General features: G+C 33.9%; 1 pseudogene; it reads left to right on the top strand.

Annotated features, from left to right (window-relative positions):
• The first annotated feature begins 20,978 nt into the window (after nt 1–20,978).
• LOC132003076 (small nucleolar RNA U3) lies at nt 20,979–21,054 on the top strand (annotated as a pseudogene).
• The last annotated feature ends 1,405 nt before the right edge of the window (nt 21,055–22,459 follow it).

Below are 22,459 nucleotides of genomic sequence, written 5' to 3'. Positions count from 1 at the left end.
GTTTCCCTTGCCTTAGGAGACATATATAGAAAAATGATGTATGGTTGATGTCAAAGAAATTACTTCTTATCTTTTCTTACAGGATTTACATTGCTTCAGGTTTCACTTTTTTTGAGTTTATTTTTGTGTATAGTTATAGAAAGTACTCCAGTTTCATTCTTTTGCATGTAGCTGTCCAGTTTTCCCAACATCATTTATTAAAAAGACTATATTTTCCTCATTGTGTATTCTTGCCTCCTGGGTCATAGACTAAAGGACCAAATAATGATGGTTCTATTTTTGAGATATCTATTATATTGATCTATGTGTCTATTTTTGTGATAGTAACCATAATGTCTTAATTACCATAACTTTGTGGTATATCTCAAAATCTGAAGCTGATACCCCCCAGCTTTCTTCTTCTTTCTCAAGATTGTTTTGGTATCTCAGGTCTTATGTGGCTCTGTACAAATTTTAGTATACTTTATTCTAATATACTAGAATATATCTAGTATACTATTGGGAAAATATTGGTATTTTGATAGGGATTGCATTGAATTATAAAATGCTTTGGCTAGTATATGAATTTTAACAATATTAGTTCTTTCAGTCCATGTGGATGGACTATCTTTCTATTAGTTTTATTTTGTTTCTTTCATCAATCATCAATGTTTTATAGTTTTCAGAGTACAGGTCTTTTACCTCTTTGGTTAAGTTTATTCTTAAGTTGTTTTCTGTTTATTTGTTTGTTTGTTTTTGATGCAACAGTAATTTGAGTTGTTTTCTTAATTTCTTTTTCTGCTACTTCACTATTATTGTATAGAAACACTAATGATTTCTGGGTATTCCTTTTGTATCCTGCAGATTTTCTGAATTCACTTATTATTTCTAGCTGTTGTTTTGTGGAGTCTGTAAAGTTTTCTTTTCTATGTATAATATCATGTTATCTGCAAATAAGACCAGTTTATTTTCTTTTTTTACTGATGTGGATGATTTATTTCTTTTCTTTGTCTGACTGCTGGAGCTAGGACTTCCAGTACTATGTTGAATAAAAGCATCAAGAGTGGACACCTGTGTCTTATTTCTGATTGTAGATGAAAAGCTCCCAGATTTTCACCAATTGAGTATGATGTTAACTGTGGGTTTTTTAATATATGACTTTTATTATGATGAGGGATGTTTCCCTTAAACCCACTTTATTGAGAAATTATATCATGAATAGATGTCAGATTTTCTGAAATACTTTTTCTACAGCTATTGAGGTGATCACATGATTTTCATGCTTCCTTTTGTTGATGTTGTTCATCACATTGACTTATTTGCAAATGTTGAATTATTCTTGGATCTCTGGAATAAATCCCAGTTGAATTATCTTTTTAATGTTTTATTGAATGTGGTTTGCTAATATTTTGTTGAGGATTCTTACATCTGTATTTATCAGGGGTATTGGCCTGTGATTTTCTCTTTTTGTGTTGTTTTTGTCTGGTTTTGGTGTCAGAATAATGCTTTACTTCCTCTTAAAATTTTTAAAATAGTGTGTGGTGAATAGGTATTAGCTCTTTAAATGTTTGGTAGAATTCACCTGTAAAACCATCTAGTCATGGACTTTTGTTTTTTGGCAATTTTTTGGTTACTGATTCAATTTTGGTACTAGTAACTGTTCTGTTCAGATTTTTTGTTTCTTTCTGATTTAGTTTTGGAAGATTGTATACTTCTAGGAATTTATCCATTTATTCTAATATTACAAATAATTTTTTGTAGTATTTTCACAATTTTTTGTTTTTCTTTTTCTGTTGTATCAGTTAATTCTCCCTTTTTTTCTGATTTTATCTGTGTATTTTCTCTCTCTCTCTCTCTCTTTTTTTTCTTGATGAGTCTGGCTACATGTTTATCAATTTGATTTACTTTTAACTTTTTTTAATGACAAAATTAAATAAGACCAACCCTAAACCTAAGTCTCAGTTTATTATCTAATTACAGAACTGTGAATCCTGAGTAGTTTCTTCTATGCTACAGATGCCTGAAATTTATGTACTCAGCATCAACCTCATGGGTTATTACCAAGTCTCTTCTTTATCCTTTTTTTCTTTAAGTTTTTATCTATTTATCTGACAGAGACCATAAGTAGGCAGAGAGGCAGGCAGAGAGAGAGGAGGAAGCAGGCTCCCCATGGAGCAGAAAGCCTGACGCCAGGCTCAATACCCGGACTCTGGGATCATGACCTGAGCTGAAGGCAGAGGCTTTAACCCACTGAGCAACCCAGGTGCCCCTCTCTTCTATATCCTTATCATAAATACATCATTTAAGTGTTTGACTTACCCTGACTAAATAATATGTGTAATTTAAAGCATAATATTTACCCAGTAAGTCAAGTTCCTCTTAAAACCTGGAACAAATTTGAATGATGTCTTATTAATCCTCAGTGATTTAAAAATTTTAAGTATTAAGAGCAATGATAATTAAAATAATTACTTTCAGTGAATATCATTTCAGATATTAAGTCAACTCCCCATTTTTCACTTCAGGGGGTTTTTACCCAAATATTTTCAGCTTATTTATAGGTACTAGTTCATTTTTCCACTTTACAGTGCAAGACAGTCTTATACTTTTAACTTTTGTCAGTAAAGTAAATTCATATTTTGGTATTGTTTCATTTTTCCTCCTCTATTCAGAAAACATTCTCAACCAAGTATATAAAGATGTGTATTTCTGCTTTGGATGAATTTTTTTTTTCTTTTTAGATTTAATAACTTTAGGACATTTTTCAAAACTTGATTTTTGAGGAACACTTTCAGAATAGTCCCTTGTATTAGAAATATGCTCATATTCAATCAGAAAGAATTGAATTTCAGTCACATGGTAAAGAAAATATTTAGTCAATAAGTATGGCCTATGTCAAACCTCTTCCTAATACAGTGACATTGGTCTGTTTTGTTTGTTTGTTTGTTTGTTTGTATTTAAACACCTTAATACTTTAGAACAATCATGTTCACTATCTTGTAACAGTCACTTACCTATGCAAAAAGAATCCTGAAAACTCAGGTTTGTTTTTTTTTTATTCTGTTATGTTTGTCATCATACATTACATCATTAGTTTTTAATATAGTATTCCAAGAGTCATTGTTTAAGTATAAAACCCAGTGCTCCATGCAATACGTGCCCTCTTTGATATCCATCACCAGGCCAACCCATTTCTCCACCCCTTACCCCCCTCAACCCAATGTCTTCAGTCTAGTTAAATGCTATAGTCACAGTTGACTAAGATATGTGTCTTAAAAAGTATAATTATACTTTATTCTGAATTAAAGAATTTTTACACTTCTTTTTCCTGTAGAAGAAATTAAATATATACTTTTCATGATATTTTTGGTTAAAAATTAATTCCAGTATAATTTATATACAATGTTATCTTAGTTTCAGGTGTATAATATAGTGATTGAACAATTCCATATATTACTCAGTGCTCATCATGATTACTGTACCCTTAATCCCTTCACCTCATTCATTCAATCCTTACCTGCCTCCTCTCTGCTAATCATCAGTTTATTTGCTATATTTAAGATTCTCTTTTTTCGTTTGTCTTTTTTTTTCTTTGTTTCTTTGTTTTGCTCCTTAAATTCCACATGAGTGAAATCATATGGTATTGTTCTCTGACTATTTATTTCACTTAGCATTATACCCTCTAGGTCTAGTCATATTGTTGCACATGACAAGGTTTCATTTTTTATGGCTGAGTAATACTCGATTATATATATATATATATATATATATATATATATATATATATATATGTATATGCCACCTGTTTTTATCCATTCATCTATCATGGACACTTGGGTTGCTTCCATATTTTGGCTATTTTTTAACAATGTTTCAGGAAACATAAGGGTGTGTATAACTTTTTGAATTAGTATTTTCATATTTCTTGTGTAAATGTTCAGTAGTAGAATTACTGGACCACATAGTAATTCTATTCTTATGTTTGGAGGAATCTACATACTGTTTTCCACAGTGGCTATACAAGTTTCCATTCCTACCAGCAGAATATGAGTGTTCCTTTTCCTCCACGTGCTTGCCAACATTTGTTTCTTGTATCTTTGATTTTAGCCATTCTTCCATTCTTACAGGTATGACATGATATCTCATTGTAGTTCTGATTTACATTTCCCTGTTGATGAGTGATGTTGAGCATTTTTTCATGTGTGTTGGCCATTTATATGTCTTATTTGAGAAAGATGTCTATTTATATTCTCTGCCCTTTTTAAAATTGGATTTTATTGGTGTTCACTTGTATCATTTCTTCATATATTTATACCTACTCTTTACTGGATATGTCATTCATACCTTATTCCATTCAGTAGGTTGTCTTTAGTTTTATTGATTATTTCCTTTGCTGTGCAAAAGCGTTTTATTTTGCTGTAGTCACAGTACTTTTTTTTTTTTTTTTTTTCCTTTTGCTTCTCTTGCCTTAGAAGGCGTATCTAGAAATATGTTGCTATGGTCAATATAAGAGAAATTACTGCCTGTGTTCTCTTCTCAGATTTGTATGGTTTCATATCTGACATTTAGGTCTTTAATCCATTTTGAGTTTCTTTTTTTATGTATGTGGTGTTAGAAAGTGGTCTATTTTCATTCTTTTGCATGTAGCTTAAACATACACCTTTAAAAAAGATACTTTATTTATTTATTTGACAGAGAGAGAGAGATCACAAGTAGGCAGAGCGATGGCAGAGAGAGAGGGGAAAGCAGGATCTCGGCTGAGCAGAGAGTCCGATGCAGGGCTCAATCCCAGGGCCCTGAGATCATGACCTGAGCCAAAGGCAGAGGCTTAACCCACTGAGCCACCCAGATGCCCTGCCTTTAATTTTAATGATACGAAATCAATCCAGATATAAGAACTGATGGGTACTAAGCAAGTTAGAATTTATGTAATTTTCAGTGTAAGAGGTAAAGACTTGATACCAAATAAGACTAAATGGGAGAGAGCAAGTAGATAAATGGTTGTTTTCACTGAAATTTTTATGAATGTTTCAAAATAAAATTTCAGTATAAACATGTTCTCATTGCTCTAGTAAGGACATTATAAATAAGAATCTCAATCCATAAATACGATTGCTATTTCTGCAATTTATAGGGTATTATGTGTGCATGAATAGGTGGATTGAGTAGGACTGTGCCTCAAATACTTGCCCTCTCTACAATGTTTATGGGAGAAATTAAATAAGCCACTGAGTTGCTACATTATTACTCTAAGTAAAGTTAATTGGACTGAGAAAGGGTAGCTTATGAGGAGCAGCAAACTACTAAGATGCTAGCATAGTAAGTTTGTTCCATAGCAATAGCAGTAACTATTCAACAAGATACAACCTCTCCAGTTGTTTCAGTGTGATACAATACAGATATAAGCTGTTAGCAATGAGTCACACTTTAGCCCCTCACTACCAGCAAAACCACAAGAGGTTAATTCCAGTTTTCTGTCTACTCCAGCTAATAGGGCAGATAAAAAGCATGCAGATTTCCTAACTAGTTTCAATTTAAATCCATGGCTAAACTAAGAGGGGCTTTAGTACTGTTTGACATATTCTAACATATATACTGTATATACATATTATATATTACATATACGTGTAAATAATTTGTGGTCTATTTATTCTCCCATTTCTCTAAAAATCTATTTCATATCTCTACTCTTTCCAAATCTCCATTCTTTCAAATGTCCTCCTCACTTTTAGCTGAAGAGTTTATTTACTTCACTGGTCAAATAAAAACCATAAAAAAGAACATTACATCAGTTTTCTTATGGTTTTTGTTTTACCAGTAAAATAAGAAGAGACCTCCCCAAACCATGACTGGAACAAATGTGATTCCCCAAACCCTGAATTTTATTTTTTTTAACCTGTATAAAAGTCTGTGAGGACAGTCCTGAGATGCCATGGGAGCTCCTTAGTAATCAGAGAATGTTATTCTTCTTACTTTTCTGTTCTCCTGTTCTTAATAAATGTCTTATACTTTCACGTTTGACTCTGGGCATCAAATGATTGCAAGATTTCTAATCATTACTTCTGAATTCCATAGAAATAGAAAGGATAAAAGGAAAAGTACACATCTGCTGCTAAATCAACTCCCTATAAAGGAGTTTGCAAGAAACGTACACTCATTCCTTCTACTGATATTTTATCATCTCTTCATTTCATGGAAGACTGGGCACAGGGCAATGCTAATAACAGAATGATTCTATGTCTGTGAAAGATGGGACAATGGATATTGGATTAGCAGCTAACAGTTTCCTGTGTGTCAAAATCTTCACACTTGATCTTAACCCAAAGTCTGAGAAATGATAAAACCTTGATTCAAAATATGAGGTTTCTGAGAAATGAGTAGTCCTTTTGATCTGATCTGGATTTTTCTTTTCCTGAGAAGAAGGAAGATATGAAGTACAGCACAATATACCTGGCCCATCACATCCAGTATACAGTAGTAGAGAATGTGAAAGAAAATCTCTCTCTCTCTTTCACACACACACACACACACACACACACACACACCCCTCTTCCGGATCACAAAAGAGGAGAACAGAAAACACACCAGGCACTATCTCAGAATGATGATCAAAACCCATTTATGAGGACTAACTAACAATTCTTACCCTGCTAATAGAATAAGATCTTCACTTTCTCATTCTCCTCTGTACATGAGTCTCTGTAAATGTAATGTTTCTTCACTATTTAGTACCTTTGTGAGTCATGCTGAGATGAATATTGAGGAACAAGGGGTTTCACAGAACCCTACACAGACTAGTAAAGTTTGTGGGGTTTGGGATTATTCTGAGGGTCATATAGTCACATGCAAAAGTGTGTGGGGTGGGAAGAGGAGTGGGGTGGACAGTAGATAGACAGGGACAGTCAAGTTTTAAATATTTTTGTAGTTAACACTCTCAAAATCCTGTTAGATTACCTTTACTTTCTGGGCAATTCATTATGTGACTAATTACAACTAAGAACTTGTCTAGATACAAGTTTTCAAGCACAAAGATTCTTCAACTTACTAACAATTATTTTCCATTTACCTTCTCAAACCTCACATGGGCAGTTACCTGAAACCACATAAAACTATAATTAAGAAGAAAATATTTTAATATAGTCATCATGCGTAAAGTCAATCTCAATAATATGGCAGGGATTATCAGTGGAAGATGCTTTAAAAAGTTTTAGCGTAAAGTTTCTCTCCTCTAAGATTTATCCTCTGCAGTAACTGATTTAAGAGCTCCAGTTATATTCTTAGAATATAACATAGGAGAAAATCAAGGTGACCTTGGGTTTGACAATAACTTTGTGGATACGATACCAAAAAAAATGAAAAATGAAAAAAAAATGATAAATTAGAATTTCATTAAAATTAAAAACTTCTAATCTGTAAAATATCCTGTTAAGCCTCCTCCTCCACTTCCTCCTCCTCCTCCTCCTTTTTACTTGCAAACTGCAGAAGACAGTTCCTCTGTTACAGATTCTATAGGAATGCCCTTATTTCCTACTCTCATCACAGTTCCAGCAGTTTCTGAAATACGTCAGTTTCTGAGTACAGTTTCTGAGTACAGTTCCATTCTTCATCAACGAAAGTAAGTGGCAGAGGTTTTTGATGTTACTAATGCCGGCTTTCTCACTTCTCCCTGGTTGCTCTTCCAGCTTTTCCATCACTTGTGTATCTAATCTCTGGTATTAGTGTCATTCTCACTGAAAAATTAGAGTGATTTCTTTTAACCTGACCTGCCCCTGAGTAATACAGGTATAATCCAGTAAAAAAAGTAAAAGGGGTTTCTAGAACAATAGTTAAGGACTGGAACAGAAAGGAGCCAAGACAATCAATTGATAAAAGTTGAAAACTGAAGACTCAAGAAATAGTAAGAAAGGACACTTTGAGGTATCTTTTGCTCATCATTCTCAATCCCACACTAACTCAAATATGAAACTACTCCTAAGTGTTGTCAATTTAAAAGATCTTAATAGCAGTTAGCATCCATTCTCATCACATGGCCTATCATAAATCTTTACCTTTTTTTTATTTTAAAGATTTTTAAAATTTATTTATTTGAGAGAGAGGAAGAAGGAGAAGCATAAGCAGAGGGAGGGATAGAGGGAGAGAAAATAACAAGCAGACGCCCTGTTGAGCATGCAGCCCGCTGCCAGCGCTGGATTGGCCAAGTCTGAGACCATGACTTGAGCCAAAACCAAGGGTTAAATAAACCTGCTGAGCCACCCAAGAACCCTTAGCATAAACCTTTCTAAATTGATCATTATTCCACACAAATCATCCCAGGGATACAATATCCTCGGAAAGCAATCAGGTAAAGGGAATATGATTCAAGAAGAGATTCATAATATTTTATTTGCAAAATAAATTAAGGTTCAAGAAAGCAGAGGGGAGAGATTTCAAGAGGGAAGAAAGAAAATGGAATTGAGGACATACTTCAAGTAACATGTTTCTTTGTCAGGGCTGTCCACAGGAAAAGAAGTAACTGTTTATTTATAGGAAGATATAAAAGAAGGTATTTCTTGTAGTAATGGCTCACCTTGTTATGGAGGCTGAAAGGTCCCACAATCTTCTGTCTGAAAGCTGGAGAACCAAGAAAGCTGATGATACAGTTCAGTCTGTGTCCAAAGTCCTGAGAGTCAGAGGAACCAATGGTATAACTTCCAGTCTGAGGTCAAAGGCCTAGAAACCAGAAGGCTATAGGTGTGAGTCCTGGAGTCTGAAGGCCAGAGAACCAGGATCTCCAATGTCTTGGGCAGAAGAAGACAGTTCCTCTATGATCACAGTTTCTGTAGGGAATTCCTTTATTTCCCACTCTCATCATGGTTCCAGCAGTTTCTGGAATACCTCAGGTTATGGTTTCAGGGTCCTGTTGCAAGCCCTGTGTTGGGCTTCGCATTCAGTGGGGAATCTGCTTGAGAATTCTCTACCTCTTCTTCTCCCTCCCCCGCTCCTCTCACTCATGCTTAGTCACTCTATCTAAAATAAATAGATAAATCTTTAAAAAATAATATAACCATGAAAATTCTGGTACTGTGGTAAACCCAACATAAACAAAGAGTAGAAGAAATTTCTTAGATACCGTAAGTGAATATGCTCAAATTTTGAATTAGGTTATTTAAATGTGATATGTAATGAACCTCAGTTATAAAAACTCTGTTATACTCATTTGGGGGAAAATATGAGTTTATAACTTGATAAACAAATCAATTTCTAGGTCGCTTTCACTGAAATAATGAATATCTGATTCCCAAAACACCAAATTTTTTATGATGACCTTAGTAAATCCACCTTTTATAACTTACTCATTATCTTTTTAATGCAATCAAGTAAGTGTAAGAGAAATCAAACAATATTATAATCATACAGCTACTAATGAATTCGTATCTCTTAAAGTAGATAACTTTTATATCCACATGGGAAAAAAATCTATCTTTCAGTGTTTTATATTCCTTTAACAATGTAATGCAAGTTTTTTACTTCTATTTATACTGCATAATTTACCTTAAGCATTTGAAGATTCAGGAATTTGTACATCTGCTTAGCCTTAGAACCTGGCTTAAAAATGAAGTAGATTTTGTAAGGAGAAATTTATAATATTAAAATATACCTCAGGCTCTCAATATTTTATGCATTAAATTTGGGAAATTTATTATGAGATACATGACATTGACTCCAATATTTTTTAAATATAGTTTTCATTAATTTTCCAGCATATACTAAAGAAAGGGAAATTATTAGTTTAAATGAATAAGATTTTTAATATTATATAGTAATAGAGCACAGTGAGTAAAGCACTCTCCTGTTATAAGGAATTAAGGAATTAAATTTCATCGGAAGGGAGCAAAGATGAATTAGCAGCATTTGTAACAAACCAGCAGCCACAGGAATCTTGGGAAGAGAATTCCTACTTAACCATACCTTGTATGAGTGCTTCACAGACACGGAAAGCCTATGATGGAAGAAAGAACATGACTTTAAATGCATTAGTTTGGAGGGGGTTGAGGGAGTTGGGAGGGCCTGGTGGTGGGTATTGAGGAGGGCACATATTGCATGGAGCACTGGGTGTGATACATAAACAATGAATCTTGGAACACTGAAAAAAATAAAATTAAATAAAAAATAAAGTATATTAGTTGGGGAGATCAATGGAGTAGAGGTTATGACAGCAGCAATATCCTAAATTAGAAACAATATTAATTTTACAAGCCATTTTCATGATATAATTTAATCATAAGTGTAGCACAATTACAAATGGAGGAGAAAAACCCTACCAATATAATCATGTTAGTAACTAGTTAAAAAAGAAAGGCGTTAATATTAAAGTATATCCTCAGAGACTATTTGTTGGCTTTATTCTTCTATCAAAACATCTATATCACCAAGCATGTAACTTATAAAGGTCCATGCTTGGTGATACAGATAACTTGATACAAGTATGTACCTTTGTAAGAATGAACTGTCACTTCTGCTATATTGTATGTATTATTCCTATGAACAGTATGTTGTATATTATACTGTATTACATTATATTACATTATTATTATACTGAATTTTTTCCTTTACCTATATCTACATAGTGAAGAATTTATATGAGAGGTCTTTCAGTTTTGCCCTCTTCCTACAAATGACTGTGCATCACTGCATTTTGGGCAGATGAGTATTAATCTAAAATGTATTAAAATTCTTCAGAGATTCTATAACTTCTTGTGCCAGTGGAAATATTTAGTATTATTTGATACTATTTGGAACTGTCAGCCTTAATAAATCACTTTTATTGTTTGCAATGCCTTCACATGTAAAAAAGTATTCTTATTATATCAATATCACTTTTATTTCTCTACCCTCTACTTAATATTTGTCAACAGTATTAAATATTATAATGCTTTATTACTTTCTGTTTTCTTTACCTTTCTCAGAAGAAAGGTATTTTTTCTGATATTTTTACCCACTTGTATTTTACTTGTTTACTTTAAAAAATCCTTACTTTCCTGTATAAAAAGCTGGCTGCTTCCTTTTCCCATCATTAATTTTGTTTGTAATGTAATCACCTTACTCAGTGCTATGAGACAAATGCAATTTCTTTAACATGGCCATCAAACAGACCACCTTCTATAAAGAGCTATAAAGCTGCTTTTATGTGGAGGGCTGAGACATGATTCAATTAGGAAAAACTGTGTAAAATAATAGGTTTTTAAATGTGTATATACAAAAGAAAAAGAATAGCCATAGTTTTTATAAATTTTGAGTCAATGTAAAATGCTGGTCAGTAATGAATTTTTAAATTTAAAAATTATGGTATCTAAAAAGATGCTTTACTATGATAGATATTACTTATACTGTGCTAGGCCTCATTATTGTAAAGTGCACAGTGGCTTCAGAGTTCAGAAACTGGGGCATGTTTCAGATATCCGACTTTGGAAAGTCACCAAATTTGCAAGTCTTCTGCTTTTACAATGGCATGAGCTGCAAGACAGCCTGGATAACGTCTTGGCATCCTTCCGAGGCAATGAGGCCCTGATGCCTGTCAGTGCAAGTGCAATTTGTATTTGCCTATGGAATCCTTGGTTATTTGGATTTAAATTTGGGTATCTCCTTTATGCTAGAAACCAATAAAATAATGAACTACCATTCTGAAGATCCAGCAAGCTAATCAGTCTTCTTCCTGACATGTATAAAACTTCTCTGTGTCATCTGTTTCATGCTTCACATTCATTGTTTGCTTTTCAGACAGTTATAAAGTTTTCTACTAGGAAATGTTCTCTTTCAAATTCCTTTAAACAGAAATTCTGTATGAATCTTTTAGATACGAAGGACTTCTCCGATAGAAGGGTAACAGTTTGACATATCGTAGGATTCATTAAATAAGTAAATCACTCATTTTTAAAAATTACTTGTTCTGGTACTGTTGTAGAAGTAAAGGTTGGTTATACCAATGAAATATATGATCGAGGCTACTACATTACAATTGCTCACATTCTAATGGGAATAACCTTCAAATATTTAAGCAAACTTAAAAATCATGGGAGACTGTGTAAAAGATAGGATGTGAGTTATTTAAAGGGTAATTAGTATAGAGTGCTATGAAGATAGAGTGATCATTTCAGGAAAAAGATACAACATGAGCATTGCATATAGAGGTCAGACAAGCATAACACCCGAAGACATATAAATAGCTTTGTATGTCAGGGGCATGGGGATAAGTACGAGCTATCAGAGGAGATGGAGAAGAGGAATTGTTAATGACATTTTGTATCTTGCTAAAGTTATTGGATTTTATCCTGGGGATTTGAGGTGGGGAAGTGACCCTATCAGAAGTATGTTTGAAAAAGATTATTGTATCAGCAGCGTGAAGGATAGATCTGACAGGGATCTGAAGCCAGAAGAACATTTAATAGATAGGAGAGATGCAAAGAGCAGCATAGACAGTGCGCATTAGTGAGGCTTCAAAAATGTTTATTGAGTTGAGATGCATTGAAGAAGTTTGTTGAAACTTTCTTTTCTCACGTCTTATTTTTACAAAATGTCAATAGCAGCTATTCATTGGGTTACTTCAAAGGTCCTCCGCTGAACCTTGGTGAGGGTGAGATAGTTGAAGTCTGGGTGAGTGACCCATCTCATCACAGATGCTTCAAAAATGTCATCAAACACTTCTCTGCAGATGGTTCCATTGTTCAAAATGGTCTTTATAGGTCCTGAGTCTTATGCTGCAGTCTAATGCACAAAACAGTATCCTTTTTGCAGTAGAATTCAGTAGGTAATTTAATTATTCCCTTTGCACCTGGCAAACAACATGTTAGTGACTGCACCCTCTTTGACTGTTAGAACCACTCTCCTTGCCTATTAACTACTCTTATGGCTACGGTGTATTCCATTTTCTTTTCTAGGTCATCTTCAGAAAGTGTTGCCAATAAAATAAATCATCTAGCAATTCCTTGTCAATAATTTTGAAAGCTAAGGTATACCAAAGAACAAGCTGCCTACTGATGATTGAAAGCTGACTGCAGCATTTTTGTTTTTGGAACATCTCCACAATTTTCTAAATGTGTCATTGTTACACTGTTATATACATGAAAAATATCTTTTCTCATTTTACAAATGGATGAATTAAAATACAAAAGATTGACTTGTAAGAAGTTAGTAAGAGTGCTTAGTTCAAAAGGAGAAAGAAAAGCACACTAGCATATGATAGTATTTCAATACCTCTAGTGTCTGTATTGGCAGTAAGATTTTATTTGTTCACCTAGGCAATGGGAAGTATTATGCTCTGTGTAATACTCAAAGGAGAGAAAATGTACATTTTATCCTTTGAATAAATATATAATTTCAAGTCATATAATTTTTCAGGCTTGCTAAAAAGCCTAGAAACAACAATGGACCCAGTAATAGTGAGCACCTTGCAAACAAATTGTGGTCTCCTAGATAGTACTTCCCATTAAAATAAATTGGGGTCCTCAAAGAAATAGCTAAATCCAGATATACTGCAAAAGCTACCAGGAACATGTAAAATGGACTCAGGGTCCAATTTGAAGAGATTTCTGTATAGGCAATTCTGAATAGGCAATTTGAGCAGTCAAACAAGTGGAACTAACTGAACAGATTATTGAAATTAGTAAGATATGATAAATTCATGAATTGATAATTTACCTAATGAGAAACTTACTAGTCACATTTGGTGGATACTGGATAACCAAAGTATTCTGCAAACTGATAAAGGAAAAGACTCAAGGTTTCATTCTAACATTCTTGTACAAACTGCAACTACATAGTTGATGATTTAAAAAAAAAAATAAGCACCCCAGCTCATAAAGGAAAAGCACTATGAAAGAATTGGAATATCAACATAATACAATCACTCATTAAATTAGTGACATAGAAAATGTTTATCTATGACTGACTAAATTATTAGGAGAGAGGCTAAAGAGGATTGGGCTAACAGTACTAGAATTCACTAAGCAATATTAATGTTGAAAGAAGGAAAGCAGTACACAGTATTTCTGTAACAGAAAATATAAAATACTACCTGTGACTCTTTGAAGCCAAAATATAAAGTCTGAGTTGGGTTGAATCAATCAGTCTATGAGTTTATTTGAAGTACAGAAAATAGGTGGAGAAAATATGGCATCAAGGATGAAAAATCCAGAATGTGAGTGTTGGAAGAGGTCCTCTGAAAGGCATAACTGACAGTTGTCCTGTCAGCCAACCCAAGCAGGCTTCCACTCCTTCTCTGTCCTTGGAATGTACACTCTGTACATTCTTCCCACCATTCCCACAGTGGGAACTGTTACAAGGACATAGTCTTGAGAAGTACAGTGTCTTTGGTACCTTCTGAACAGTATACGTGACACAACCGAGTTAAGGCAGGCCTCTGTGTAAACTTTGAGATTTGGCAAGAAGGTGTGGAGATCTACTTGTCTTGCTGCCTCCCAAGATAGGCCTCCTATGTAAGGTTCCTTGTTTATTAAGCTTGCCACCTACCCACCTGGAGTGGTCCACCTCTTCTTTCTGTCTCTCCCTACTTTCCATGTAAAGGGGAGAGTTTCAAATTTCACCCAGGAAGCTCCCAAACTTTCAAACTAATAGTGAGACACATCTAGGACAAATGACTTGGTTTCGTCAACAGTAACAAACAATTTTTATGACAAGAAAAAAAAAAAAGATTAAAGTAGTATTCAGAAACGTGTCAATCCACTACAATGTGTGCATTTGTTTGGTTATTCATACGTACAAAGCAACTTGAAGAAAAGAAAGAATAGGGCAAATGTGAATACTGACAGGATAATTATGTTATTGAGACATTATTGTTAATGTTCTGATGTAAAAATTTTACAAAGAATCCTAATCATTTAGAAATGTGAATTGAGTTGTTTATAGATTAATTATATGATTTGGGGCACTTGCTTTCAAGTAAGTCAGGAGGTAAAAATAAAACCAGAGGGCTGATGACTTAATTAACTGTTGAAGTTGGCTCTTCACTAGATCAGGGTTCTTTATACTATTCATTCACTTCTACTTATGTTTTAAAGGTTCTATCCAAAAAAGAAGGTTCTAAATAATGAATTCTGGAACACTGAAAAGAAACTTTAAAATAAAAAAATACATATTTTAAACATTTTTAAAAATAATTTCCTTTAAGTTCCATCTGATCCATCATGGAACAGTGTTTCACTAAAAATTGGTGTAAAATAATTCAGTTTCTTTCTTTACTGGTGAGAGAAACAAGGAATAGCAAAAAAGAGAGTTTCCTGTGCAGAGGAAGGAGGCTGTTAAAGGACATGGTTGAGCAGCTGCCAAAGAGTAGAGCTCAATTATATCTGAAGGCTTTGGTAGCAACAGTTGTGCTGAGGCTACTGAATGAAAGTCATATAGACTGTGGTTAAATGTATTACTTATCTTGAGTTCCAATTAATAAGAACTTTACTCTGGGCTGTGATGAAGGAGTGTTGAAGTTCACCAAGATTTGGGCAGAACAGGTACTGAGGGAACAGATCAGCTTACTGGTGGTGTTAGGCCATCAAAGTCACCACATCCAAAAAGCCAGCGATTTGTCTCAGTGGGGGAGAAAGATAAGATTAGGTAATTGTCCTACAACTGATTATGTTAAGAACAAATTATTTATGTAGATAGACATAGATGCAAATAATATCTGTATAATCTCCAGGCTTTCTCATAAATACCATATTGTAGGTACTCACTAAATATTCTCAATATTGGCTATGAGAATGATGACTTGGGAACAAAATAATAGAGAGTTAATTATCTTCTTGTAATGAGGAAAGCAAGAGCCATGGAAATAAAGAATACACACAGAAGGCCAGTCTTGAGAAATGAGATACCTTGAAGGGAAGGAGTACTTTGTTGCAGGTAGAAAATTGAGGCACAGTCATCACCCTCTGATTTATGGCAATAAAGAAACAATGTTGGGGGCACTTGGGTGGCTCAGTGGGTTAAAGCCTCTGCCTTCGGCTCAGGTCATGATCCCAGGATCCTGGGATCGAGCCCCGCATCGGGCTCTCTGCTCAGCGGAGCCTGTTTCTCTCTCTCTCTCTGCCTACTTGTGATCTCTCTCTGTGTCAAATAAATAAATTAAATTAAAAAAAAAAAAAAAAGAAAGAAACAATGTTGGAGCCCAGAGGTTCATAGTGGATAATGCAAATCTTGGGTCTGGGCATTTGGACAAGATGCAAATTCACAGGACAGTTCCTTGGATATAATTATAATTTCTCATAGTTATAATGTACTCAGAAGCATTAGCACAATTAAGCCTGGAGCTGAAAAGATTCTTTGGACCAAGATTGCTGGAGCTGCTGAGAGAAAACTGAGGAACTGGAAATACATCAGAGACAGATGTTGCAGCCCTTCCAGTGTTGGCTCTAACCAGTCCTGTTACTTACTACATTTGCAAATATTTATTGTGTAAATGGTGCTGGTTTCTTTTTCTGTCTTGAAAGAATCTTATCTTCTGTTGTCTTCCAAATCAATGACTTGTGTATTTTAGTGCTCCACCTGAAGTTTTTAATGATTCATTTTTTCTTATGTTTTTGAGCCTTTAATTTCTGTCAGTTTAACATACATTGTATAATAATTTTAACATTTTCTGGAACCAGAGCATGCTGGAATATTAGAAATATAAATAGCCATAGCAATATATAATAAAAGAATATCAAAGAATAAACAAAGAATATTTATTTAACTTACTTGTAGTTGGTTAAAAACTTAGTGTGGGAATCTTTCATTGGAAACTGATTTCTTTTACTGTACCTTGTATTACATAATTACTATTAATACTTAGGAGGAGTACCTGTAAGAAATATATATGGGTTATGAAATATTTTTTATTTAGAAAACAAAACAGAAACTAAACACTTGGCTAATCTGTGCAATATCTAAAATTAGCAGAAACATGAAATTTATATCACCTTAGTAAAGGGAAATTAATTTTAGAAAATTAAACAAAGGCAGAGTCACCAAAATTCCATTTTCCCTACCTTGTTCCTATATGGATGATTTAAACTCCTTTGCAATTCTGTTGAAGAACAAAGCACTGGTAGAAATTTTCTTTTTTAGGATTAACTGAATATAGGAATTTAGACAAATAATGATCAGATATTTTTTAGTCAAAATTATTCTTAATGTAACACAAGATAAAATATGTAGAAATTTCAATTTTATGAGGTTGAAAAAGCTTAATTTTAATGTTCATAATTTAGAATCTATACTTTATTTTCTATATTTGAAGAGGAAAGTCTTGTTAGGATATAGGTAACTCATGTTGCATAGGACATAAGTCTGTGTCTTTTTTTGGGAAACAAAGTTCCTTGCTTCTGCGTTGGAGAAGGACTTATACTTTAGTTAATTCTTCTGTAAAGGAAAGGTAGAGTATGAGTGATAATAGCACCTACCCAAGGAAATTGACAATCTCTCCATTTTTTTAATAGGTACCTTAACTAGAAAGCAATCTGAGGATACAGGTAACACACAATTGCAATTTTATTGAAAAATGTGGCTTTCCACTATGTTGATAGCAGTTTCTGAGATCCATTGCTTAGTGCAGTGGTGCCAATCATGTCTCAGACCAGGGCAACATCAGTAGGGTCAGAGCTTTGATGTCTTAGGTGGGATTCTCTGAGAAACAGATTCTGATATGGAGATAGACAAGCCAAAGTTTACTGGGGAGTGCTTTTATGGACCATAGGGGTTTTTTTGTTGTTGTTGTTTTGTTTTGTTTTTGTTTTCTTTTGTTTTGTTTTTATGTTCATTTGCTTCTGCAAAATGCAGTGTTTTTAAATTATTATTGTGTTCAGTTAGCCAGCATATAGTACATCATTAGATTTGAAGTAGTGTTCAACGTTTCATTAGTTGTGTGTAACACCCAGTGCTCATCACCACACATGCCCTCTTTAATACCCATCACCTGGTGACCCCATTCCCCTACCCACCTCCCTTCTGTAATCTCAGTTTGAGGAACCATAATTTTAAAAGAGTAAAAGATGCAGGATTGCAGAGAAGAAGAAGTTGAATTGCCATAAAACTAAATAAGAACCTCTAGATTATCGCTCAGGGCACTCCAAAGCTAAATGAAATAGTAATTCAGAGTTTTTCCAAATTGAGATACGGGGGCCCAGGCTTTGTATGCCATATATCTTTGGATATGAGTTACTTCTAAAATGGGAACAAACTTAAGTGAGACAGCTACCCTTGGCTAAGGGCAATTCTTTGAGATGGATTCATCTTTGAGGCTTCAGATGTCCAAGAATGCTGATATCTTTGTCCTCAGAGGAGGAGATCTAAGCAATGTATGGAGCAATGTTCGAATGTTCTTCCTGGCTGTGTCATCTTTCTGGCCCTTCTAGAGATTGGGAGTTAAGAGGCTTAATCATGTGACTTTTGCTATATAATTAAAATAGATTATGTTGTACACTAGTAACGATCGTGACTGATATAATATTGTTTTTCCTTAGATTCTTACATGAGATATTTTTGCCCATGTTAACTGAAAATTATAATGTATCACCATTCGTGCAAAACCCTTTCAAGATTTCCTAGGGTTATTGATAGGAAAATGAAGAATAACAGGAATAAGTCTTTTTTTTTTTTTAAGATTTTATTTATTTTGACAGACAGAAATCACAGGGAGGCAGAGAGGCAGAGAGAGAGGAAAGGAAGCAGGCTCCCTGCTGAGCAGAGAGCCCGATGCGGGGCTCGATCCCCGGACTCCGGGATCATGACCTGAGCCGAAGGCAGAGGCTTTAACCACTGAGCCACCCAGGTGCCCCCAGGAATAAGTCTTTATGTGTATCTTTCCACCTCTTTCTATATTAGAGCTTATAAATGAAGACCAGATGCTACAGAGGCATTGAGAGCTTGTTGTAGGCATGACACACTTGTCAGCTCCCCTCATGCTACAACAGGCTCCAGCACTAACAAGTTAAGAAAACTACAGTGGAGTGGGGGGCACTTGGGTGGCTCTGTTGGTTAAACGTCTGCCTTTGACTGCTTCTCCCACTTTTGCTCCCCTTCCTTGTTCTCTGTCTCTCTCACTCTCTCTGTCAAATACATAAATAAAATCTTTTAAAAAAAGAAAGAAAGAAAGAAAGAAAGAAAGAAAGACCACAGTGGGGATGCATTAGTTAAGTCTTCACAAAAAAGAAAGAAAAGAAAGATGAGGTATCCAAATGGAGAACCTGGGATGAAATTGGGATACTTATTTTTGTTTGGGCATTTTTTTTATAGAAGACAAATATGAATTGGGTAGAACTAAGCCAGTGTCTGCTGATACCATGATATCAGATATAAATATTCAGTGCAATCCTTCCCTTCATCATTTCCTGTTTTCTTCACCCATGCTGTTTCGAGTTTTATCATCTCTTCTATTCTGAAAAATAAGCCAGTAAGAAGAGTGTTTATAAGGTGCTTCCAATCTCTTTGACAATTCATTTGGCATTTTAATTACTTTTAATCTTTTGTATTTTTGTTCCAATATTAAACTTCTCCATTGAGTAAAACTTGGAAAAGTCAAAACAAAGAAACAAACATTTGTAGAATCCCAATAAGACACAGAAACATTTTAATTGGTCTCAAAAAAAAAAAAAAAAAGTGAATCAAGTGTTTTTTTTTTTTTTTTTTTTTTTAGCTAGATTTATTCCGTTTTGCTCATTATCATCTTTAATCTCCTGGCCTCCAGTTCTAATGTGTGGCTGTTGTTAAGATAGCAGGAGTCATCTCTTGGCCAAATCAACACAGTGTGTGGGAGCCAGGGAAAAAAATAAAAAGAAAGTGGTGTCAGAAAAAAAAACTTGACATATAGAAGAGTGTTCTGGAGAACCTTGAGAAGAATTTGAGTAGTCATTGTAGAGGAAACATTGGCAGGAAGCTTGAGGCTCAAGAAGGCCTGTGAAGTGTAGACAGCACTCCTGATTTTCAAGAGATGTGGGTTGCTGATAGGACTATTAAGCCTATGAAGGAAATCTATGCAGCCCCTGCTGTTAATCCATCTGCAGAAAGTTTTATATGCCAGTTTTCTTAATTAGAGTGGACAGAGAGGGGCATCCTGTTGAGATTAAGTCCACAGCACAATAAAGGAAGAAACTGTTTTTACTTATTGGGCTGCTACCAAGAAATGTGCTAATTACCAAGATAGGAGAACATTTTGTATATCTGATAAGGGAAATTCTTCACAAATAAAAAGATTGGAGGTGATCTTTGAAATTTTTATTCAACAAGGAAGAATGCAGCCTACTGAGAATGCTGATTGAACTAACTGTTCTAAGTATGTTTACTTCATCTCTAACCCCAATTTGCATAGAATTCCACTGTGCTAAAATGTGTGATGGACCTTTCCTATCCTAGAAGGGGAATTTATATTTTTTTCAACAAGGCAAAGATATGTTTCATAATTGTGTTATTTAAGAGCTGTGAATGCCCTGTATGCTTATGCTAGAAATGGAATAACAGTTTGAAATACAGGAAGATCTACACGGTCATCTTAAGAAATGTTTGATATCATGGTATCAGATACAAAACTTCATTATTTCCTGTTTTCTTCACCCATGTTACTTCCTGGTAGTTTTATAATCTCCTCTATTCTGAAAAATATGCCAATATGAATAATGTTCAGAAGATGTGTTCATCTCTCTGACTTTCCATTGGCACTCTAATTACTCTTAATCTTTTGTATTGTTTTGTTCTGATATTAGATTTCTCCATTGGCTTTTGTAATTATATTGTCTACCTTTGTGATTTAAGTAAGTATGCAAAGATTTTCTTTTTTGTGGATATCTCTTACTTTTTCTGAGTATTTTCAATACTCTAGTTGATGTATTTGATTTTTTTCTTAAAAAGCCATTTACAAATTATGAAAATGACTTATGAAAAGACTAGATTTATAATTTTGCCTTTATTACTAATATGTTCACTTCATGTTTTCATTAACATTTGCAGAATAAAGTAATTCTATTTTAAGTTAAATTTCTAAGACTATACTTTCAGGGATCATTTCTATAGTTTGTTAAGTTAAATTTCTTCTAAAATTGGAAGACATTTTAACAGCTAATTAATAGAATAGAATATATTACATAAACTATCATAATTCTTTATAGTCATTAAAATGCATATATAAATGTATACTATGCATAAATAAGTATATAATAAATATAATATATGTTAACTATAGATATATAGTGATTTCTAATTACTACTATATTATATATATAAATATATTAATCAACATATAGAGATATAAATAGACACAGATGCATATACATATTAGTTATATATATTTCTTTCATGCCCACTTTTTGTTGTCATCTACAGAGTGTCATGTTTATGCTCATTATACAGAACACTTTTATGCCAATATAATTTGTAAAAGTACATGCTTAGTTTCTATCTCTGTCCCAGAAACCTAAATTTGACTCTGATACTCTTTTTTTGGATCTTAGGTGAGCAAAATGAACTTTGGTTTATCTAGAATTAAGCAAAGCTACATATTTACCTCATTCTTAGTCCTTTTGGGGACAGTACCACCCCTTTTGAGAACACATGATCTAGTCCAGTAAGATTTTAAGCAAGTGGGATATTTGAAAAGTACTTGATGCAGAGTACAATGTGCCTGTAGAAATAAATACCCAGATATCATGGAAAACGATGAGTTAATCTAAAGTTTTTGAAACTCCATGGGTAAAGACAACGTAGTAGAAAGTGGTGGCATACTTCGGAAACAGGAAATAACTTAGTTGAAAAGCATAGGTAACAGAGGAGCAAAATAGGAGGGAAAGTTTGAAAAAGCATTTTTACTATGTTGTGGAAGCACAGAATATTAGAGAAAGATTAATTTTTAGGCAAAGAAGCACACTTTAAAATTTTTCATCTTGAATTTATATTCTAAATCTATGGAAATGGTTCACTCATATAGGGTATCTATATCTATGTAATGATAATAATGATTTGTTCATTTTCAGAGTGTTCAGCAATTATGTGGAATAGGATATTAACAGGAGCTGCCACATAGTGAATTCCTCTTAAATTACTCCTCCTTACCAGTCTAAAATAAGCCACTGGCTGTTCAAGGATCTCAGTCAAATATGAGGTAACAAAAACATACTTCTTTCAGTGTATATGTTTATGAATAATTCCTGGCCTATCCTATTGTCTTCATCCACATCATAATAATATAATTTAATCGTAGATTTTACCCTACAATGATGAAAATTACTTGCATGTCAATCATTTTATAATCATAAAATATTTCAGATAAAGCATCAGCAAATGATAATAAATAAAATTGATTTTTCTCAACACAGTAGCAATTATTTTTCTCATCCTCATTTTTGTAATGGCATTATGAAAGATTTTGATTTCTAGGCACATTTCCAGACTTCGTCAATCCCTAATATTAATGAACAAGTCATCCCACGTGCTTTGGTAGCGTATTCTGAAATAACATTGCGCAAAA

This window comes from Mustela nigripes, chromosome 15 (genome assembly GCF_022355385.1).
Source record: "Mustela nigripes isolate SB6536 chromosome 15, MUSNIG.SB6536, whole genome shotgun sequence".
Classification (NCBI taxonomy): Eukaryota; Metazoa; Chordata; class Mammalia; order Carnivora; family Mustelidae; genus Mustela; species Mustela nigripes.
Note: the sequence above shows the minus strand (reverse complement) of the source record. Positions and strands in the feature narration are given on the sequence as shown.